The sequence below is a fragment of the Herpailurus yagouaroundi genome, unplaced genomic scaffold (genome assembly GCF_014898765.1).
Source record: "Herpailurus yagouaroundi ecotype Mexico unplaced genomic scaffold, PumYag 29, whole genome shotgun sequence".
NCBI lineage: Eukaryota > Metazoa > Chordata > Mammalia > Carnivora > Felidae > Herpailurus > Herpailurus yagouaroundi.
Genome location: NW_024412377.1, coordinates 63,171,647 through 63,194,407, shown reverse-complemented (window position 1 = coordinate 63,194,407; position 22,761 = coordinate 63,171,647). Strand labels below are relative to the sequence as shown.

At 46.2% G+C, this 22,761-nt stretch overlaps 1 long non-coding RNA gene across 1 annotated transcript; it reads left to right on the top strand.

The window, feature by feature from the left end:
* The first annotated feature begins 20,436 nt into the window (after window positions 1-20,436).
* LOC121041213 (uncharacterized) lies at window positions 20,437-22,761 on the top strand. Its single transcript, XR_005795621.1, has 2 exons — window positions 20,437-21,762; window positions 21,851-22,761. It is a non-coding gene; the product is annotated as an uncharacterized LOC121041213 (long non-coding RNA).

Genomic DNA, 22,761 nt, shown 5'->3' with positions numbered 1-22,761 from the left:
GAAATTGAGACAAAAGTGCAAAATTTGCATGTACAAAAGACAGAAATTGCATTATGATATGATCTCAATTATGTAAAGATAATGAAAAGCCACACACCCGAACACAGTCTGTGCTTTTCATCACTTAGTAAGATTATGATTTTTTTCTTCTTTCTCATGAAAGAAACTTGGGTTTCTCCACCAGTTTATTACCCTTCTAAAGAAGGGACATGGGACCTGACAATCCCCTGTGCATTAGAGAAACCCATGATTTCTTAGATATGATTGCTTAGGTCAACGTTGAAAATAAGTTTTCAAGTAAAAAAAAAAAAGTGAGACAATTTAAATTAAAATATTAAATAAAAATAGTATAGATATTATCTAATTATGACAAACAACTGAGGTTTAGGAAACTCTAAATTAGTGTATTAGTTTTTAAAAGCCTGAAAAATATGTACAAATGTCTGACTTGGGGGATAACCCATTCCACCCTTAAGATTCCTGCCACAAAGGGGGATCCACACAGAGGATCGAGAGAGGAACGGAGTTCACAAGGAGCATGTGACAGGCCAGCAGGCCCCTAAATGAAGGGCAACACTGAGGTCACTCTTCATCCCCAGGTGAATCCATGAGGCCCCGCGGGAGTCTCCTGATCCAGTGAGCTTTAACACTGGCCCAGACACTGCTCCGCCAACACAGATCCTTGGTCCTTTGATCTCGGACACCTGAACTGAGATCAAAGATGACGGTTGGGATAATAATTGCAATGCATCCTAACTAGAGCTGAATCTCTTACTCGCCACTGAAAAGTTTTTCCCTATATATATTTAACAGAAAATGGACCCCCCAAAATGAGACAAAATAAAAAGAGAAAGGAAATGGCATTCATTTAATACATACTATGTGCCAAAAATTGCGTTAGAAACAGGATGTATTTCATTGACTGCAGCCCCCAACAACAACTGAAACATCACACTCTCCATTTCACAGATGAGAAAACAGAGCCTCAGAGAGGTTAAATAACTCATGAAAGGTCACCCAGCTAGAAGCGCCCAAGCAAAGATCCAAATCTGGGGAATCTGAAGCCAAAGCCCAAGGTCTCAGCACGAAAGCACACTGCTCCCAGTCTCTGAAAGGGGGTGTGTAGGTGCACAGAAAGCGATGAGGGGGTAAGAAGAAGGAACGTGAGCTGCAATTGACAAGATTCCAGGTGGTTGACAATCTTTCTCGCCAGACGTTTCAGCAGTGGGGAGACACATGAGCTCAGAAAAAGAAAGCCAGATAAGGAAACGAAGTCAAGGATAAAAAGCAAGTGCGCGGGGCCGCGCTGTGGAATTAGCTTCTTGGCTCTGCGTTTGTTGGGCTGGTGCCTCCGGCTCCAGAAATGGACCCCTCTGGCCGGTATGTAAACCCGGGTTCCACTGCATACAAAATGAACAGGCCCAGGTCTTCCATGTCTGCCAGACAGGCAACTCCAGCTGTAATCTAATCGCACCCCTTGAAGCCCCAGCCAGCAATCTCTTTCCCTCACCCTGTCACAAATGCCATCACGTTGCATCACAGACTCCCCTCACACGCACAGACCCGGCAGGACACTGGGACCTGTCTTGGCCACACATCCACAGATCGGCAGGGTCAGCCCTGGTTCTGCACAGTTCACAAAGGCCAAAATAAAAGTGAGACCCAGAGGGGCCCTTGGGGGTGACTGGCCCAGGGAGGTCAAGGCTTGGGAGCTGTCAGTCAGCCAAGTCCTGATTCCTTGCTGCAGCACACTGTGGATCTGCTCAGGGAAGGCTATTAGAGACAAAAGCAAAAAAGAAAGGAAGAAGCCAGGGACGCTTCCTGAAGTGCAGGGAATTAGCACTATACGTGTGGGAAAAGGTATAATGAAAACTCCCCTGATGACCCAGATTGAAGGTTTGACTGCTGTAATGAGCAGTGTACCAACATCTGGCCTGAGGCTTAGAAAGCCACAGAGCAGGGCGCCTAGTGGCTCAGGTCATGATCTCATGGTTGGTGCATGAGTTCGAGCGCCACATCGGGCTCCCTGCTGTCCGTGCAGAGCCTGCTTGGGATCCTCTGTTCCCCTCTCTCTCTGCCCCTCCCCTGCTCGCTTGCTCTCTCCCTCTCTCTCTCTCAAAAATAAATAAACATTAAAAAAAAAAAAAGTCACAGAAGGACTGATGACCTGAGGCAAACAGCCTTGGGCACCACCACCCAGGGCTGGGAGTCAGCAGGGTCCTCCTTCCAAAGGAGTTCGGATGCCTTTGGAAATCCTGGGTTGAGGATCAAGAGGGAACGGACTTTAGCACTTTGCATTTGTACAGAATTCCATGTCTCCATGCAGCTTGTGTAATTTACTCCCACAGTAATCTGCAAGGCAAGTAAGCCCAGTGTTATTGTCCTCTTCCAACTAATGAAGAAACCAAAGTACGTGGGACCCACAGTCCTACAAATAGTTCATGACCAAGCTGAGACTAGAACCAGAATCTGGAAGACTGACTGTCACCAGTAACAGGCTAGGTCATTCAGACCAAACACCACTCTGCTGAGGACAAATATAAAACTTGCAGAAACAAAATCCTTAACTGCACAAATGGAAGAAATTCATAAATTGTCTTGGAATATATAAAGAAGAGAGATATTGCTAAGTTCTATCTGTTACTTTCCCCAGCACATTTTAAACTGGGAGATTATCAGTAAACTCAAAGGCAGTAACAAAATGACCCAGCCACTCTTCTCAGTAAATGTAGTAAGTATATTTAGTAGTAGCTGTATTGTTATGAATCCTAAATAGTGATCACTTTGCCTTAGATGTGAGGATTTATCATTAAAGCATGTAAAGGTAAAACAAGGGGAAAGAAAATCTGTATGTGCTTTTTTTTTTTTTTGGAGGTGGCTTCTTTGTGAGAATTTTGACTGACAGAATATTTTTTGAGAAAGAAAAGGAATAAATCCCGTGAAATACATTGTCAGCTTACTTGGTCGTTTATGAACATTTGTTTTGTGCTTTTAAAAAAACTGATGAGGGGCGCCTGGGTGGCTCAGTCGGTTAAGCGTCCGACTTCAGCCAGGTCACGATCTCGCGGTCCGTGAGTTCGAGCCCCGCATCAGGCTCTGGGCTGATGGCTCGGAGCCTGGAGCCTGTTTCCGATTCTGTGTCTCCCTCTCTCTCTGCCCCTCCCCTGTTCATGCTCTGTCTCTCTCTGTCCCAAAAATAAATAAATGTTGAAAAAAAAAATTTTTTTTAATAAATAAATAAATTAATTAATTAATTAAAAAAAAAAACTGATGAGGGGCGCCTGGGTGAATCAGTCGGTTGGGCGTCCGACTTCGGCTCAGGTCATGATCTCATGGTCTGTGAGTTCGAGCCTCGCGTCGGGCTCTGTGCTGACAGCTTCAGAGCCTGGAGCCTGCTTCAGATTCTGTGTCTCCCTCTCTCTGGCCCTCCCCTGTTCATGCTCTGTCTCTCTCTGTCTCAAAAATAAATAAACGTTAAAAAAAAAATTAAAAATAAATAAATAAATAAATAAATAAATAAACTGATGATTTTTCGCAGCAACAAACAAAAAAAACCTGCTTAAAGACACCAGAGGGCTGGCCCACCTGGCTGGCTCAGTCAGTTGAGCATCTAACTCCTGATTTCAGCTCAGATCATGATCCCAGGATTGTGGGCTTGAGCCCTGTGTCAGGCTCTGTGCCTAGCACGGAATCTGCTTGAAATTCTCTCTTTCCCTCTGCCCCATCCCTGCTTGTGTTCTCTCTCTCAATAGATAGATAGATAGATAGATAGATAGATAGATAGATAGATAAATTTTAAACAAAGAAAAGAAAATGTAGTAAAATAATGTTTAAAAAAAAAAAAAAAGACACCAGAGGGCTAACAAAATAATGAAGAATTACCAGCCAGGATCCAAGAGAAGAAGGAGGCCCAGAGAAGTGAGTCCATTCTTTGAGCTGCTTGAAGACGTGGGGGCATTTGCTAATTCTACCAGGGGTGGCTGAGAGGCTGAGTGGCACTTTGGACAGCTTCACAGGGATAAAGGGGCAGAGATCATATCTAAGGCCTACCAAGAGTTTGGGACTTGAAAGGATTGGAACTCCAAAAGGATGCTCTCTGCAAGAAGTGTGAACCAGAAGTCGACAGGCCCTTGCAGGGACTACAGCTCAGCTTCAAGTATTCTAAAGCCCTAAAATTAGATTTAAGTAATCCTGGATCATTGGTGTCCCCAGAGCCTGACAGAAGCAAAGACAAATCTTGGGAAGAAAATAACATCCCCGGAGGCTTCAAATTAATCCCACATGGAACCTACAGATACAATGCCCAAAACACAATGAAAAATAATAAGGCACAAAGGACACAAAGCAGTATTTTTTAAAAAGGAATAAGAAAAAAATCAACAAATAATAGAAACAGATCACAGAGGCTCTGGATATTGGAATTAGCAAACACTTCAGAGTAACTATGCATAGCACGTTCTAGGAAATAAAAGATAAGACTAGAAATTCCCCCAGGAAATACTAGTACCTGAGCCAGGTACTTATGTACTAAGGTGTTGGCCTTAATTCTTCTCCTTTCTTTATCCCCCAAAACCAATCCATCAGCACATCAGTGGGCTCTACTTCCAAAAAAAAATTATCAGTTTGAATTTTTTCATTTTCTCCCACCAGAATGTTATCTTTTCTAATGCAGGAACTTTGTTGTTCTTTGGGCTTTGATTTATTTTTACTAGTGCATCCCCAGTTTGTGGTTCAGTGACTGTCATTTAACAGGCCTTCAAGAAATGTGGGTCACTAGCTACGAATGTCAGAGAATGTGTCACAGGGGAGGTGATATTTGAGCTGGGTCTTGAAATATAACTGTGTTCACCTGCTAGAGAAGGAGGAAGAGAACACCAGGAAGAGGGAACCAACTATACAAGCACAGACGAAAAGCATAGAGTGTCTGAGAAGCTCAGACTCTAAAGGCAGGCATGCTCAGTTCAAATTCTAGGTCAGCCCCTAGTTCTGTAACCTTTTTTTTTTTTAATTCATTTTTGAGAGAGAGAGAGAGAGCAAGGTGCGGGGGGCAGGTAGGGGACAGAAGATCTGAAGTGGACTCTACATTGACAGCAGAAAGCCCAACTCGGGACTCAAACTCACGAGCCATGAGATCATGACCTGAGCTGAAGTCAGACGCTCAACTGACTGAGCCAGGTAGGCTCCCCCTATAACCTTTTGAAAAGCGGTTTTCTGATCGGAGTAAAATGGAACTAACACTAGTACATTCTTCCTAGGGCTGTCCTGAGAATTAAATGAGAATAGCATAGCACACTGGGAGTATGCAGTAAATGGCAGTTTTATTGATATTGATCCATGTATTATTAAAAACAGTTTTAATAATTTGGCTTGGCTAGACTGTGGGTTGCATGAGGAGTTTCTGGAGGATGTAACTAGATGGTCAGGTTGGAGTCGAATCACTTGAGGTCAGGAGAGCCTCAAAATCACAGCAGCAGTCGCCAAGTGGTCACACCTTTGCCAATCACTCTGTCACTCAAAGCATTAGGTGATCAGCAAACTCTCACCTGAAAGCCAGCCTATTCTTATGCAAGCTAAACAGTGATCAGCTAATACAGAGCAACTCTCGATTATTACAGTTGCTATACTGGTTTATCTAATGCTTCACAGCAAATCCCCCCAAATCCTGACAGCTTACAAAACAGTGAACATGTATTATCTCATACGGCTATTGGGTCAGGAATGGGGTATCCCATGAGATGCAAGGCAGGTACAGTCATCTAAAGGCTTAACTGAGGCTGGAAGATTCACTTTCAAGACTGCTCCCGTGGTTGTCAAGTTCCAGCTAGCTGTTGGCAGGAGGCCTCAGTTATTTGCCGCAGAGACTACAGGGCTGAGTGTCCTCATAACCTGGTAGCTAGTTTTCCCCAAAGCACGTGATACAAAAGACGGCAAGGAGAAGTCACAATGTCATTTAAGACTGAGCATCGGAGGCCATCTGCAGTCATTTCTACAACACCCTATTGGCTACCGGGTCAGCCCCACTCATTGTGGGAGGGGATGGGGGGCTCAAGTCTTCTCCACATGGCCTCTTATCCTTCCAGAATACCAGAAAGCAAGGATCGTGGGGACTATCTTGGGACCTGGCTGCCACAGTTGGCCAGAACAGAACGGAATTTCTCCTCACATCCCAACAGAGCATGTAACAATGCTAAAAAAGAAAGCACAAAAATGGAGAGCAGAACAGGACTGCTGAAAGAATAAAGTAATAGTAAAGTATAAATATGTCAAGTAAATGAAGTATAATAGTAGCAATAATAGCCATCATTTATTGAATGCTTCCCTTATCCTGGACAAAAGCCAAGATCTTTCCATGCTCTATCTCAGTAGTCAAAAAGCTATGATCCATGGGCCCGGTCTAACCTACCACCTGGCTGTGTGAAGAAAGTCTTCATGGAACACAGCCACCCCTATTCAAATATGCATTATCTCTGACTACTTTTGCCTACAACAGCAAATGAAGAGTTGTAACAGAAAGCACATGGTCTGAAAAGCCAAAAATATTAACTATCTGGTACTTTACAGAAAAGCTTTACCAATATGCTGTGTTCTATCTCACGAGAACCTCATAAAAACCATATGACGAGGGTTGGGGGGAAGGAGAAACAAAAGTTTTTAATTTGAAAAATGTAAAAACCGATGAGGGAAATGATATTACTTGCCTCATTTTATAGATGAAGAGACTGAGGATCAGATAAGTTAAGTGACTTCTCCAAGACTGTGTTCATCTTAAGTAACAGAGTAAGCTTGGTATCAGCCTGACCTCAGGGGCTGGCTTATACTGGGCGAGGAATCAGAAAGGCTGGCTTTTCCAAGGAGGTACGTGACCTTAAGTATTTATTTAATGTCTTGCTTTTCATTTCATCTCTCTGCTAGGATAGATTTTTAAATGTCTGACAAACTAGTTCATAGGAAAGTCAAGTGACAAATATAAAAATAGAATAAAAAGGTAGCAGACACTTCAACAAAAAGAATTAGCATTTTCAATGTATGTTGCTAAGATTTATAAGGAAGAGCTCTAGGAGAAATGACCAGAAAAGAAGGATCTCAATTATTTCTGCAAAACAGACCATCCAAAATTTACTGGTTTAAAGCAACAACAATTTACTATTTGTCACAATTTTGGGGGTTGTTTGGATGATTCCTCTGCTGGTTCCCCCCAGGCTCACTTAGGCAGCTGCATTCAGTTAGAGCACAGGTTCTCAAACAGGGATGAATTTCCCCCCCAGGGAACATTTAGGAATGTCTGGAGACATCATTGGTGGTGCTACTTTCATCTCATGGGTAGAGGCCAGGGATGCTGTAAAACATCGTATGGTATATAGGTCACCCCCACAAGGAAGAATTATCTGGAACCACATGTCAATAGTGCCAAGGTTGAGAAACCCAAGCTAGAGGGTCCACAGAGCTGGAAAACTCAAGATGCCTTCACTCACACTTCTGGAGCTGGTGCTGGCCATTGGCTAGGGGCCTCAGTTCTCCTCCATGCGGCCTCTCGTCCTCCATCCAGTAGGCCAGACCAGCTTCCTGACAGCACGGTCTCAGGGCAGAGTACCAAGGGAGTGAAGGTGGAAGCTGCAAGGCCTCTTGAGATCTGGGCTCTGGAACTCACCCAAGGTGGCCTCCATCACATTCTATTGGCCAAAGCAGGCCACAGGTCAGCCCAGATTTTAGGCAGTGTAGGAACAGATTCCACTTCTGCTGGGGAGGAACAGCAAAGTCACATTCAAAGGGGTGTGTATACTGAGATGGGAGGGATCAATGACTACTACATAATCTACCACAAGAAATAAGATTAAACATGTTTCCGCTGGAGCTCCATAATTCAGGGGACAGATCTAAGCTAGTGATTCTCAAAGTGTGCAGCATGAGCATCACCCGAGAACGTGTCAGGAATGCAAACTCTTGGGTCCTGTCCAACCCAACTGAGTCAGAGACAGAGGGGTGGCAACCAGTAATCTGTGCGTTAACAAGTCCTCCAGGTGATTCGGTGTTCATTCAAGTTTAAGAACCACTGACCTAAACTAAGCAAGCAGAGCAAACACCTATCCATGCCCAGGACACTGGCTTGAATGTTGGTGGAGGCCAAGACATCTCTCCCGCTCTCTGTCCACCTCTCCCTGGGTCTCTGGCCATTCACCAGAGGACACACTCTGTCTTTAATGATGGAACTTAGTAGGAACAATCCTTAACTCCCAACAGAAACAAGTTAGTGGTCAACAGGTGGGCCGGAGCCTGAGTGGCAGCTCCCGCCCAACAGAGTGGGAAGCGCGCGGAAGCCGACACTGGTTAGGAAGGCAGGCGGTCCCGGGAGCTGCAAGGGAGGAACCAGAGGGCTTTCTCACGTCTCCTTCTGCTACTGAAAATACTAGCAAGGAAAAAAAATGTTCATGCTAAATAAAATAATGTTTTTTTAAAGGCCAAAAAAAATACTAGCAGAGCCCCTTTAGAACTTTTTATCCTCCAACCAGAACTTAAATGTATATCATTGATCAAGAAGTGTGATCGGACCAAACCACTACCGGTGACCACCAGCTGTGAGTTCACAGAGGGCGGTAAAATCCCCGTCGTCCGACACCTCCAGGCTCTGCAGCCTCAAGGCGAAACCAGAGGTAGGACACAGTCAAGTTCCCAAGCTACCGGAGAGTCCTCTCCGGTGACCATGCGTCTGGTCTGTTATTTTTGGTTTTTGTGGATTCTGGAAATTACTGAGACGGCTTGTGACCTGAACACCTCCAGCTGTGAGTGCTACAGAGGGAAACGCTGAAGCCCAAGCCTGTCCTTGTCAGCCAGGGAAGCCATGGGCTGGAGGAGTTACTGCAAGAACAGGGTGTGGGACTCAGGAACTCTCCCGCCCCTCCCACCTCCCGCCCCAGGAACTCTCCCACCAGGTCCTCAAGCTCTTTAAGGAGGGAGATGTGTGACCTCCACTGGCTCCTTACAGTGTCCATTCAGTCCCAGACAAGACGAACACTACAAGATCTCTGATAAACACCACAGTCCAACAAAAGGACTGAGTCATTATTTAAGCACAGAAATGGCTCAGCAGCCTGAGATATTCACCATCTCCAGTGGGGACACTGGGCTACTGGGCCCCGAGGGGGCAGATTTGGGAGACAAGGAGGTAAGAGGACTTTACCGGCATTAAAGTAAGTCTTTCTGACCATTGGCCCGATTGATGGATCGTGGCACAGCAGAGGCAGCTTTGCCCCAGACACTAAGCTCTGCCCACTGGAATTACACCAGCGAGAGCCAGGACATTAAAGTCCAACCGTTGGGGGTGCTCCAGTGGGGATTTAGGGACTGCGTAGAGAGGATTTAAACACTATGGCTTCCACACAGGAGTACCATGAGGATACGAGGACCCCCCTACACTCAGCTCTTCTGTTTTATGGGATTCTGCATATAAAAAATCATTTGCGATAAGGATTCCATTGCTCTAAAACAAAACAAAGCAGAAACCTTTGAAAACAGCTAACAAGATGACTGCTAATGTTCCTTCAAACTTTCAGATTCCAAATTTCTTGTGTACTAAGTATCCGGGTGCCCAGAGTATTCAATGATACCTAAACCATAATCACCCTCACTGTCATCATCTCTAAAGCGTGAATATAAACTATCACTATAGCATAAACAACCCAACATAACACGAACTTCCTGTTCCACTGAAAAATTCAAGTTCATCTTCCTTGGTTTGAACAGGGGTGGCAGAACATTTCATTGCTGACCTTTCCTCTTCATCGCTATGAGAAAATGGTGATGACATCTTTTTGGCCAGATGGAACTGATGGGAGATTTATGGAGCAGCTGAGAACTGTCAGAGCTGGGCCAGGCAGAGCCCACAAGACAATGACCAAGGCCTTTTCATCAAGGAGCACGTTACTTTCTGGAATCCACTAACACAAGAGGTTCATATCTACCCAGTCATCAGCAAAATTATCCCAACACCCCACCAGCTGCTGCCACCCAATACGGAGGCCTGTGTTCCTGCTCTGGAGGGACGGCATGTGATGTGCACAGGGGTCTTGCCCCTCACCCACCATCACCACGCCCACCCCCGTCTGGCACCCACAGCCCTCCCAGAGTGGGAAACCTCATGCAATGCCTTCTCGGTTACAGAGATTTCAGAAATTAGTCACAGAAAGGAGGGCGGGAGACAGTGGAGGTTTCCTGAAGCAACCAGTAACAAGATCTGGGGTGTTTCACCTCGAGGTCACAGCAGCTCAGATTGTCCCTGAGTTAGCAATGGGCCGTCAAGAATGAAATCAACTTCTTCAAGCCCTCTGCTAATGTGTCCACCACCTACTGTACAAAGACTTTGTTAGAGGCAAAGCCTCCAGCAAATGGGTCTCCCCATTCACTGAGCATTCTCTTTAGACATTTGGATCCATTTCCCACCCCTGGCCTCAGAAGATGGCCCCAATGCCCACAGACGATCAGCTAGAAAGAGAGGGTGGAACTGGAGGAATCCAGCATTTGTTTGAGACAAGGGTTTGGACTGGCTTCAGATCTTCTTGTAAAGTAATCCACAATTAAGACATACTGGGACTCCTTATATGGCACGGTGACCATATGTCCTTCTCTGTGCAGGATAGTCCCAGTTTGTACCTCTTGTTATCCCAGAATCATTACTGCCTTTCACTCTCAAAAGGCCCCATTTTCACAATAGATTATAGAGTCACTCTATCTTTGACCCAGCCACCACCTATGCTTTTCGGTAAGAATCTGGAAACCCCCAGGTAGTTCTAAAAGCCAAGACATACAGGGATTAAAAAGGCAAAGAGATCAAACATATCCAATTTAAAAAGAAAAAAAAAAAAAAAGCCAAAGGGCTGGGGTACCTGGGTGGCTCAATTGGCTAAGTGTCTGACTTTAGCTCAGGTCATGATCTCAGGATTCATGAGTTCAGGCCCCACATCGGGCTCTCTGCTGTCAGCACAGAGCCTGCTTCAGATCCTCTGTCCCCTTCTCTATGCCCCTCCCCAACTTGCACTCTCTCTCTGTCTCAAAAAAAATAAATGAACCTAAAAAATTTTTTAATTAATTAGCTAAAAACCCAAAAAGCAATGATGTTCATTGGTTTGGTTTGTAACAGGGAAAACATGGAAATAAGTCAAATGTCCATCAATAGGAAATGGGTTAATAAATCAAGGCTTATCAATATGGAATACTATGCACCAATTCAAAAGAAAAAGGGATCTATATGGACTGACATAAAAAGATCTCCAAGGTAAATTGGTAAGAGGAAAACCTAACTGATCCCAGTTATCTTTTCTTTGTAGTTGTAAAACAGATCCAGGTTTTAAAATGCATAGAGGGGTCCCTGGGTGGCTCAGTCGGTTAAGCATCTGACTGCGGCTCAGGTCATGATCTCACATTCGTGGGTTTGAGCCCCACATCGGGCTCTATGCTGACAGCTCAGAGCCTCGAGCCTGCTTCGGATTCTGTGTCTCTCTCTCTCTCTGTTTCTCCCCCACTCACATTCTCTCTCTCTCTCTCTCTCTCTCAAAAATAAATAAAGCTTAGAAATTTTTTTAAAAATGCACAGAGAAAGGTTAGAACAATATTGTGTATAGAAATGAGTCACATATGTAATTTACAATTCTCTTGTATCCATATTTTTACAAATGGAATTCATTTTATGTAAACTAATGCATCTAAAATATTATAAATCATTATAAAAGATTATTAATGAGTTATGTAACATTTTTAGTACTAACTCCTGAAAATTATGCTGTAAGCAAATCTCAATTCTTACTAGCCACAATTCAAGGGCTCAATAGCCCCATGTGGCTTATAGCTACGGTGTTACTGAACAGGTGAAGGCTAGAAGGAGGCACACCAGATAACTAGACTTATCTCTGGGGAGGGAACTGGAATTGGGGAAATGAAGTGGCTTGTGTAGAATTAGAAACTGTTGCAGTGAGAATATATTCACTACTTATGTAATGTTATAAAACAAATCTGAAATTGAAAAAAAAAAATAGGAACCAGAACATGAGACATGAAACCAACAGTTTATAAATGAGCTATGAGACAACATAGTGTTCAAATCCATTCATCAGCAAAGGGTGTTTGCATTTTTTAAAATTCGAGCCCCATTGGCCCCAGGGGCTGGCTGGCTGATCTGCGACTGCCCTAGCTTAGCCAGAAGCCAAAAGCAAGCTTCCTGAGGGTCACCTTGCTTGCTTCTCTACCTAGCAACAGAAAGCCATGGTGCCTCCATGAGAACTCTGTTACCTCGGGGAAAACGCAGTCCTCTAGAATATTCAGATTGAAGCTCTGACAAAGTGCAGATGTGCAAACGAGTGTATTACAATAGCAAGGGGCATGGGAGGATGCTAGTTTTAAAATGCAGACTCCTGAGCCCTACAAAATAAGAACTGGTGAGGTGGGGTCACAAAATCTGCAATATACAAGAATTCCAAGAGATTTCTAAAACCAACTAAGATACAAAGGGGTGTCATCCCATCTAGCCAACTTTCCACTGCTAGATTCCTGGCTAGAATCTGACTCCACCCAGAACCATACTGACAAAAAAATGGTTGAAGAAAGGAAATCCAAATACCCAGCCCTCCCCCTGCCTCACCCCCAAAGAAGGCTACTCTTCTTTCACAGTACTTACTGAATGATGCTTCCAGACCCCACAACTAAAAAGCAGGCCATCCCTTGGTAAAGACTGCCTGTCCAAAGTTAGCCCTGCTTTTACCTCCAAAAATCAGAGAGATCCTGGCCTGGTGGACCAGAGCCCTCCCACGGCCCTTGTCTCTGTTTGGGAAGGCAAAATTTCCACCATCCAAGAGATGACATGGGGACATCTGGCTGGAACATTCTCCCTCAAGGTGAGATCTTGTGTCTATTTGGTTTTGGGTTTTGGTTATCACATGCTTTTTCTTACTTTTTTTAAAAAATAATCCAATGTTCGGGACACCTGGGTGGCTCAGTCAGTTAAGCCTCTGACTCTTGGTTTCTGCTCAGGTCATGATCTCACAGTTCTGTGAGTTTGAGTCCTGCTTTGGGCTCTGCACTGGCGCATGAAGCCTTCTTGGGATTCTCTCTCCCTCCCTCTCTCTCTGCCCCTCCACCACTCATGCTGTCTCTGTCTCTCTCAAAATAAACTTTAAAAAAAAAAAAAAACTTTATTTTTTTATTTTTTTTAAAATTTTTTTTTAACATTTATTTATTTTTGAGACAGAGAGAGACAGAGCATGAGCAGGGGAGGGTCAGAGAGAGAGGGAGACACAGAATCCGAAACAGGCTCCAGGCTCTGAGCTGTCAGCCCAGAGCCCGATGGGGGGCTTGAACTCACTGACCGCGAGATCATGACCTGAGCAGAAGTCGGACGCCCAACCGACTGAGCCACCCAGGCACCCTCAAAAAAAAAAAAAAAAAAAAAAACTTTAAATAAACCAATGTGCAATTTAATGTTTAAAGGGGGAGAAGCAGCAATTCAAAAACATATTGTCCATAGTGAAAAATTATTGCTTACATGTATATAACATCTTTCAAATGCAACTGAGCCCTCCTACCATCTGAACCACCAGTGAAGTTGACAGGTGTGATAATCTCTGTTTCACAAAAAAGGGCAGGAAGCTGGGAGGGTTAAGAGATGGGTAGTTGGAGGGAGAAACTAAGGTGTCCTGAGCTCTTCCTCTGGGTTTGGTCTTGAGCTAGGTGGTGTAGGCAGGGACCACAGTTAATTTCCACCACAACCTGAGAAGGTGGTGTCGCTGCTCTTCAGGTCACACCTGAAGGGAGGGAGTGGCCCACAGGCTCACAAAGCCCCGGAGGGACAGTTATCCTCTGGATTCCTCCGCCCCTCCTCCTTCCACCGGCTTCACACACCAGAGTTCCCTCCGCCCCAAAATGCTTGACTGCTCATTTCACCCCCCACTCAGCCACGTTGAGCTGATTAAAAGAAGGGCCCCCTCACAATAGTTAGGCCGATGAACGTTTTCATCAAAGCTAAATGTCCTTTAATACTCTGATGCCCACTCTCCTCTCCTGACACCTGGCCGCTGTCAGTCTCCTTGTGGGTGAGGGAGCTATAGCAGTTTTCCTTCTCCCCACACCCACCGCAGCCCTCCCAGGCTCGCTGGGCGCATTCCCTGCACTTGAAAGCTTTCCTTTCCCGGGCGGCGCCCTATTTCTCTATCTCCTCTCTCTCGATCTCTCCTTTCGCTTCCAATTCTTTCCAACACCCCCCCTCTCTCTTCCGGTTCTCTAGGAAGAGCAACCAGTAGTGAAGGCAGCAAAGCGGAATGAAGAAGGGCAGGCAGAAGGTCCGGGGCAGCCTCCCCAAGGCAGAAGGTCAGAGCGAGACGCAAGAGAGTGGAGTGCACGCACCCAGCGCGGGCAGGGCAGCGGGGCAGGGCAGCGGGGCAGGGCTGCGGGAACCCTCTGTCCGGATGCTCCTCTCTGCGGGCGCCTGCAGCTCTGCAGAGAGAGGAGAAGCCTCTTGGATCCAAGGAGCGCTGGGTGGCACTCAGCATTTGCTATAAAGTCGCTGTGCCACGTGTTTCCTGTTTATCAACCTGCAAGCATTTGTTGCACACCCAGCCCAGAAGTGTGCTAAGAATGTATTCTCTGCCTTCAAACGCCTGAAGACGAGGCAATGCGCAGGAAGACAGGCACCTAAGCCGAAAAGCCGCGCACAGAGGCAAAGGGCTGCTACTATTCTGCATGATTATTATTCCGATTACTCTACGGTACTAAGATTTTATAGTTGAAGCAACAAAATGGCTTCTCACGCCTGCTCTGCTCCCCACCCCCACATTCCCCAAGCTCCACTCCAGCCTACAACCCTTGCTGACACCACTCCAGAAAAATTTTTAAAGGTCGGGGAGGGGGGGGGTGCAAAAAAAGAATATGCCAAGACCCTCTGACTACCTCCTTCTGTGGTCATTTATAGTTTCAGACTGGGGAGGTAGGGGGAAGGAGAGCTATGATTGGAGCCAAAATACAGACACAGTCCAGGTGGAAGGCCTAAGATCATCTTGGATCCACTTTCCTATAGTAGGCCTCTCTGTTTTTTCTCCCTTAGGCCATTTGTTCTCCACTCTGGGATGACTCTGTTGCCAATTATACTGCTAAGAGCCCCTGTTTCTTTTTTTTTTTTTTTTTAATTTTTTTTTTCAACGTTTATTTTTGGAACAGAGAGAGACAGAGCATGAACGGGGGAGGGGCAGAGAGAGAGGGAGACACAGAATCAGAAACAGGTTCCAGTCTCCGAGCCATCAGCCCAGAGCCTGACTTGGGGCTCGAACTCACGGACCGCAAGATCGTGACCTAAGAGCCCCTGTTTCTTAAGCACTTGCTACCAAGCAAACATTATGCAACCCATTTCACTTGAGCGATGTTCTGGTTATCTACAGCCGCATAGCAAACCATCCCCAAATATAGTGGTATGTTCACTGATTCTGTGGGTCAGGAATCTGGACAGGGCACAGCAGGGATAGTTTGTCTTTGCTCTATGGAGTCTGGGGCTTTAGCTGTGAAAAGTAGACCCGCTGGGTGCTGGATTCATCCAGAGGCTTCATCACTCACAGGTCTGTCTGGCATCTAAACTGGAATGGCTAGAAGGCTGGTTGAGTTACAACTTTCAACCAGTGTGCCCACACATGGCTTCTTCATGTGGCTTGAGCTTCCTCACCGCCTGGTGGCCTCAGGGTAGGCAGACTTCTTACATGGTAGCTCATGGCTCCAAGTGCAAATGCACCGGCAAATAGAAAAGAAGTTACATGGCTTTTTCTGACCTAGCCACAGAAGTCGCATGGTGCCACTGTACCTAATTTATTGGTTGTATTGGTCAAAGCAGTGTCAAACCTGCCCATATTCAAAGGGAGAGGACATACATGGACCCCACCTATCAATGGGAGGAATGGCTAAGCATCAGGAAATACGGTTTACAACTATCTTGTTTCATTCCCACACAATAATCTTTTGAGGAAACAGGAGTTACATCCCCATTTTACAGATGAGGGCGTTGAGGTTCAAGCAGCCTACTTCAGAGCCTATGCTCCAAATCATTGTCCACATGACTCACTGCCTATCATTTCTGATGCCTTTCTTTGCTCTGGGTGCTCCCCAAATCCCCCCAGCCCAAATTCCATGATGCTTCTTTCCTCACCTCTTTCTGTTGGTTTACCTGCTGCAAATTTCCTCCTGCCCTTCACCTCCATCCCATCTTTACCAGCCCCAGGGCCTGGGATGGAAATGTCAAGAAAGGCACTGCTCTGACTTCTGCCAGTCTCTAATGTCAGCTACTTAGGGCCCTTCACGCTCTACTGGCCAGAGTAGGAATGACCTTTGTCCTTTGGAATCCCCACTGCCTCAGGGAAGCCACTATCGTGCCCAGCCTTCACTCTGCCATTGAACCATGGCCAGTCCCAACTGGGTATCAAAACCCCAACAATGTTTGAGTATCTCCTTTAAACATTATCATCAGATGTCAAAAAATACAAATGAAGATTTTAGGAAGACAAGTGGGAAAATGGAAAAAAAAATTTTTTTTAAGTATATGGCATAAAATGATGAAGGGTTACTAACTAATATACAGAGCTCAGAGAAATCAACAAGACAAAATTAAGATCTCAGTAAATAGCAGGAAGATGCAAGCAGGTGATAGATTTAAACAAGAAAAATACAGGTGGATTACAGACATTTGAAAACAATGAAAATAATTTAAAATAATTATAATATGCTGTTTTCACTATATATATTGCAAAGATTCTAAAAGTGAGGATTCCCAGACTGCTTTCCAGAATGAATGTACAAAATTATAGTCCTGTTTCATTCATGTTCTAAGAGGTCAGTGGCTCTTCCTGAACTGCAGCAATCAGGAAAGACCCCCTGGGGGAGGCAGGGCTGGGCTGGGACTATAAAAGGGGGTAGGAGGTCTCAGCTGCACTGTAACATTTACACTATGCTTGAACAACTCACGGAACTGGAACTTAAATTCTTCTGCTTAGAGGCACCTGCGTGGCTCAGTCAGTTAAACGTCTGACTCTTGATTCCGGCTCAGGTCATGATCTCATAGTTTGTGAGTTTGAGCCCTGTGTCCGGCTCTGTGATGACAGTGTGGAGTCTGCTTGGGATTCTCTCTCCCTCCCTCTCTCTGCCTCTCCCCTACTTGTGCTCTGTCTCTCTGTCTCTCAAAAATAAACATTTAAAAATGTTAATAAAAAATATAAATTAAATAAACAAATAAATTCTTCTGCTTAAACTGCTCTGTAGATATTTGACCTAGCACTATGTATGAAAAAGGGTATATGATCATGAATTCAGCTCCTCCTTCAGATCCAAAGGCTTCTTTCTATTGGGATTTCCCCTTTTTAACAGATGACTGAAATATTCTCAGAAAAGACAATGCTCTAGCACCTGTGAGGAAAGCAAGCAGACTTGGACCCGGCTTCTGTCTTCAAGGTACGTTTACCATGGGCAGAAGGACTGGTTGCCTAGAGCCCAAGAAGGTACCTCAGCCAGAGACACTCCAGATATAAAAACTAGCCATGCTACTACCTCAAGGTCAGAAACACGTCGCTAGACCGGAGCCAACAGTGGACGCCCCGGCACTGAGAGGGTAAAAAAGCAAACCACCGACTAGGAGATGATACTCAAACGAAGCATATATCTAACAAGGGACTCATATCCAAATATATACAGAATTCCCAGAAATCAGTAAGAAAAAGGCAAAAGATTTAAGCAGGCACTTCACAAAAGAGGATATTCAAAAGCCAATGAGCATTGGAAAAGGTGCTCAATTTCATTACTCAGCAGGGAAAGGCAAAGTAAAAGCACACTGCGATAGCCCAACGCTCCCACCAGAATGGCTGAAAACTAAACACTGACAATACTAAGCGTTGGTGAAGATGTGGGACAGCTGTGAACCTCCTACGCTGCCAGTACGAGTATAAGTTGGCACAACAATTGTAAACCTGAAGACTGCTGAGTAGAATCTACTGACGCTGCATTTATGAGTACCCTGCGGCCCAGCAGTTCCACTCCCAGATTTATACCCGGTAAAAATGTGTGCATATGTTCACCAAAAGACACGTACTAAAGTGTTCATAGTTGCACTCACTGTTCCCAACAATCAGAAGCTGGAAACCATTCAAGTGTGCCTCAATAGAGAAAGGGACTATAGTTGTATGTCCATACAATGCACTGTTACACAAAAGTTAAAAGGAGCTAGCCACAGCCATCAACAATGCAGACGAATCTCACAAACGTATATTGAGTGAAAGTTGCCAGACACAAAGAGTCTACAGACAGTGCGCTTAGATACATGTGAAGTTCAAAAACAGGCAAAACTATTCTGTGCTGTTCGAACTCAGGATAGCGATTATCCTGGGGGGAAAGGAGGAGGCGTCTAGGTCCATTAATGTTCCACTTCTTGAACCAAGCGCTGGTTACACAGCTGTGTTCAGACTGTGAAAATTCACCAGGCTGTTGTTCGTTTTGATTTTGTGCACCTCCCTGTTCTGCTGGAATGAAATGTTCAGTGAGGGGGACTATGTGCACTGCTGGACTGGGTCAGGGGCTTAAGTGACCCCAGGGTCTATCACTTTCTTACTCCCAAGTAACTCCCAGAGTCACTGTCAAGCTCAGGATCCTGTAACTGATTGAGACCTGTCCCCAGAGCCACCTGGTGCCACTTCTAACGAACAGGAAGTACAGCTTTCCCTTAGGAAGAGGGCAGAGAGCTCCTAGAAGTGGACTGCCACATCGAGGGAGAGGGCAAGGTACTGGGGGTCCATACTGATTTCCTCCCTTGGCTATTCTAACCGTTTTTCATTCTAAATGCCCCAACTTCCCCCATCCGTCACCCCATACATTTGTTCGAAGAAAAGAAACAAAGGACCAAAGTGTTCATTAAGAAGAAGCCCTCTATGAGGGTCCCTGTCCAGAAGGAATGGGAGAAGCAACTCTCCCCGTGATGGAGGGCTAGCTCCTGGTCTACCCAGGACGGAATAACTAGGTCAGCACTGCAACACCAAAGGCCAGGAGATAAAGGGGACATCCAGCCATCGGTTCAAAGGCGGCATGGCAGGGTCTAATGCACACTTTGCTAGTTTCAACACAGCACATGGTACATGTGAGCTGTCCTGCCAGAAAACACAGCTAGAGTCTCCCCTCCACAGCCACCAACATTTTTTGTGTGTGTGTGGATAATAATCAAATTCAGTATTTTTTCAATCAAGGCTGAGATAATATGGAAAGGCTCACAAGGAATAGGAAGGCCTAGACCAGGGCCTTAAAGGCTAAGAAGATTCAGAAATGCTGCCCCCTCCCTGTGAGGGAGAAAGGTGATGTTTTCCCCTACTTAATTTCCCCACAGGAGTTCCTACTTAGATAAATAAACCCTGATCAATGAGAACCCAAATTTTCCCAAGGCCTGCATTTTCCTCTAGATGCATTTTGGTGGGTGGTCCTCTCTCAGCAGTTGGAATAATCCAGATGATCCTGGGCAACTTGGAAGGAAGCAAGTCTGTACTGAAGCCAAGAAGTAATTTTTTCTTCCCCCTCCAGCTTCCCAGGAGAAAGGATCCCTGTGGGTCATTGTGAGGCTGGAAATAAAGGGAAGCTGAATCCCACCTCATCCAGATGGTTGGTGGTTTTGCGCATGCTTACGGGGTAAGGAGGAGGAGGGGGTTGAAAGCTTTTTGGTATTGTTTAGAGTATTTTTCTTTAAAAAAATGTTTTTAAAGCTGGGTAAAGCCAACTACAATATAGGAGGAGAAAAATGAGGAGAGGTGGGTAACAGTGCTTCGATGTGGCAGGGAGGTCCAGAGTCCATCCACACCTAGAAACATTTCTGTGCACCTCTGGCTTGCAGAAGATCCCTGTGGGAGGTCCACCAGGGGCAGGTCCACTGAGGTTGGCCACAGTGCCTTTACTAAGGCTGGAAGACCAGCCTCAGGTTGCACCCTGGCCTGGGGCCTGGCTGGAGTCAGCTCCAAGTCCTATTTGCTGCAGGCTGAGCAGGTGAAGCCACCAGAGGTTCCCAAGGTGGGTGGCTGGATTTGGTAGTCTCTCCAGCCCTTAGGGCTCGGGAGTTCGCTCCTCCACCCGACAAGAGTCGCCCAGAGGCCAGACAGCCCTCCTCAAATGCTAAACCTGGTTTTCCTCCAGATGCCAGCAAGCAAGTTTGCCCATAGCCTCTGACGCCTGCTCTCACTAGCCTATAGCCCAGATCAACTATATTCGTGGTTAGGTAAAAAAACGAAAAGAAGTCCCCTCTCCGGCGAAGCGAGTCTTGCATCCCAAGGCTTCCCCTAGACACAGCGATTTCAGCCCGGTATTTCCTCTTGGCCAGCCGGGTTGGGAGTTCTGGACCCCCGCACTTTCGTGCTGGCCCCCTCCTCCCCTCCTCATCCTCCCACACTCCCCCAGGGGCAGCAGGGCCTGGCCAAGGGCGCTGCGTGTGACCCCGAGCGGAAGGGCCCCAGTCTGGGTCCTAATGCGGGTGGCGTCTCCCTTGACAGGCGGCGTTTGGGGACAACAGCGGGGACGGGAGATAAGGTGACATACCAGAGCAGATTTGGTGTGCGCGCTGATACTCCTCTCCCGACAGGAAACGCGGAGCTATTTAAAAGACCCTATCGATTACTTTATCTCTCCCAGAGGAAAGCTTCTTGCCGAGAGACAAAAGATGTTCCCTACTTAGAGATACAAGGCCACAGCCTTCCACACACATCGGAGGGTCTGCACAAGCGACGTCCAATTAGGCTGCGGGGAGAGGAGAGCCACGTTCACACCGCAGACTGCACAAATGAGTGCGTGCCAAGAGGGCAGCGGGAGCGCAGAGGGGAGGAAGGGGCATTTCACAGGATCATCCCCTTTTAAATTTTTTCACACAAAGTAAGTGGCTGTGCTCTTGAAGCACAAATGTGTACCCGTGTCGTTTCAGCATATTTAAAGCACACCAGTAAGCACATGCAAAGTTACTGGTCGCTGTGAGTGGATTCCACACACGTCTGCAACGTAAATGCTCCGCTGTGCTCCTTGTCAGGGCTTGAATGTCTACAACCGTCAAGTGTTCCCTTAAAATATGGAGCTGGGTCCACACAACCCGTTATAGGGCGCCCACTTTGTGTTCGAATTCCCGCATTTCGCCCATTTGCTGGGGCCGCAGAATGTCCCCGGCGATATCCCCGATGACACTGAATGTGCTCCGGAATCTCGCAGCTTGCTGGCCTCTGGGTTCCCTGAGCCGTGCCGGGAGGAGGCTCTGGGTAAATGCTGATTGGACCGAAGGGACGGTATCGAATGGTTTTCCCCGGTACAGCAGTTTGCCATCTACGCACTCGCAATGTGCTCCACCCTGACCGTGGAAACTTCGCGGCGTTTCCGCAGAGCAGGTTGAAAGGCAAGACAAGAAAAGAAGATGCCGAGGAAGGAAGGGTGGCGGCAGGCCACAGGAAGGTTCGATCGCTCGCTTAATTTCCAGCTGAAATTCAACACAGACCAGGCCGCAATAACCCAGAGCTGAAGCTCCGGGCGCCACGGCCTGGGTTGTCCACGCGAGCCAGGGACGCCGCACAGATATGAGCTCAACTCTTCTCCTTCCGGGAAGCCACGCTGCCCCAGGCCTCGCCAGCCCCCCCGCGCTTTGGACAAAAACGGCTGACCGTTCGTCCAGCCCCGCTTCTCCCCAACCTTGCGCGCTCACGCCCAGGGTTCCTCCAAGGCCGCAGTTCCCCAAGCTGCACCCACGCCAGGCAGGTACGGATCATCCCTAGAAAATCCATTTTCCTCTTCTTTGTGTTCCGAATCGTTATCCGCTGACTCAAGTGTCATCTGATTTCTCCAGCCGTGACCTTCAATGACGGGATCCTGAGGGACTGATTCGCGCGTCCCGGCTCTCTTGGCCTCTGCGCGCTGCTTTCGCTGAAGCGGTTCGTAGCGGTGGGGTGTGGGGGTTGGGGCACCAGCGGGAACACCGAGGAGAAAGCGCCAAATTAACACAAAACGATAACGGAAGCTTGAAAACGACTCCCTCGGATCTGGCAGATCCTAACGCGAGTTTTAAAGTGGGTCATATCTACGAATTCAAGATAAATTCGGTTTTAGAAACATACTCCCCAAAGCACAAAAAAGTGGCTTACACAAAGATATTAACAAGAAAACTGTCAATGGCAAAAAACGGAAAGGAGTTACTCTTAGAAAAATGTAGATGCCCCCCCCCAAAGGCAATGTAGGAATAATACTGAAATCTGCAGAAAATGTCTCTAGAAAGATATATGTTTTAAAAGCTGGTGACCGCCTGAATGGGGATGGAAATTAAGAGGCCCAAGGAAACCTTCTTGAGTGATGCAAATGTATTTGTATCTTGAATGTGGTGGTCCTTACAGGGGTTTACTCCCTGTGTCAAGACTCATGGAACCGTATGTACATTTGAACTGTTCATTTTGTTTTTGGTACATTATGCCTTAATAAAGGTGGTTTGAAAAATAAATAAACCCACTAACAATTTGGCCTTTAGGGAAGGAAACTGGGTAGCTGGGGGAAAGGCATGGGACACTTTACATTGCATCCTTTTCACCTGTTTGTTTTGGGTTTTGTCATTGTTTTTATGGTGTAATATGTATTCAAAATACATAAATAGGATGTTGGGTGATGTGAATATAAAGCAATTGTTAAAGAAACCAACAAATGCAAAAACAGAGATGCTTGTACACCCTGTTTTAGGGATTAAAAAAGAAAAAAGCATGCTCTGTCCAA